The 808-nt window shown below is 41.8% G+C and overlaps 1 pseudogene; it reads left to right on the forward strand.

Annotated features, from left to right (window-relative positions):
• Positions 1 to 422: 422 nt before the first annotated feature.
• Positions 423 to 542, forward strand: LOC149323814 (U4 spliceosomal RNA; annotated as a pseudogene).
• Positions 543 to 808: the final 266 nt, after the last annotated feature.

Consider the following 808-nt stretch of genomic DNA (forward strand, 5'->3'; position numbering starts at 1 on the left):
GCAATACCACAGGTCAGAAGCCAGCATGATGTAGTGGTTGGAGCATTGGATTATGACTCGGGAGACCATGGTTCAGCTCCCAGCTTGGCCATGTAAAACCACTGGGTGACCTCAGGCAAGTCATAGTCTCTCAGCGTCACTTTAGGGTTGCCATAAATCAGAAATGACTTGAAGGCACACAACAACACTGATGAGCTCAGATTGGGGAAGAGGTGTCATGCTATATATAATCTGCTATTTTCCTCACCAGCTGATCCCAGTGTGATCCCAGTGTTATCAATCTATGTACTAGCTCAGGCTGCTGCACTTACAAGAAATTTAGGGATGTGAAAAACTCTTGGTCTCCCTGAGTTTCTCTGAATCTCTCCTGCATTGTCTTCCCATTCTTGTTTTGCGTCAGGCAAGTTCCAGGAATTTATGCTGTCTTCAAAGATTGGCAGTATTTTAGCCAATGAAGCTAATCTGAGGTGCGATTATTGCTAATTGAAAACTTTTCCAATGCACTGTAATTCATACAATTTTTCCTGCTTTGCACCTTTAAATTCTGCAGTGTATGTAATAATATGTATGACTTTTCCCCATTGACTAAATAATCCTCCTTTCTGCCCCCCCATTATGCATATTTTCTCCATTCACATTTTAAAACAGTCTCATTAATTTGTGAACACTTTGGCTGGCATCTTGTTAGTGAAATGCGCAAGTGTAAGTTGCCCTGTGAAATATGGAGTGAATGATTCACAATAGTGAAACAGATGTATTCTGCTGACAGTGGCTGAAGCACAGTGGAGCATGCAGTAACATTGCTGGT

Source organism: Sceloporus occidentalis, unplaced genomic scaffold (assembly GCF_023333645.1).
Source record: "Sceloporus occidentalis isolate IW3139 unplaced genomic scaffold, rSceOcc1.0.p SCAF_1, whole genome shotgun sequence".
Classification (NCBI taxonomy): domain Eukaryota; kingdom Metazoa; phylum Chordata; class Lepidosauria; order Squamata; family Phrynosomatidae; genus Sceloporus; species Sceloporus occidentalis.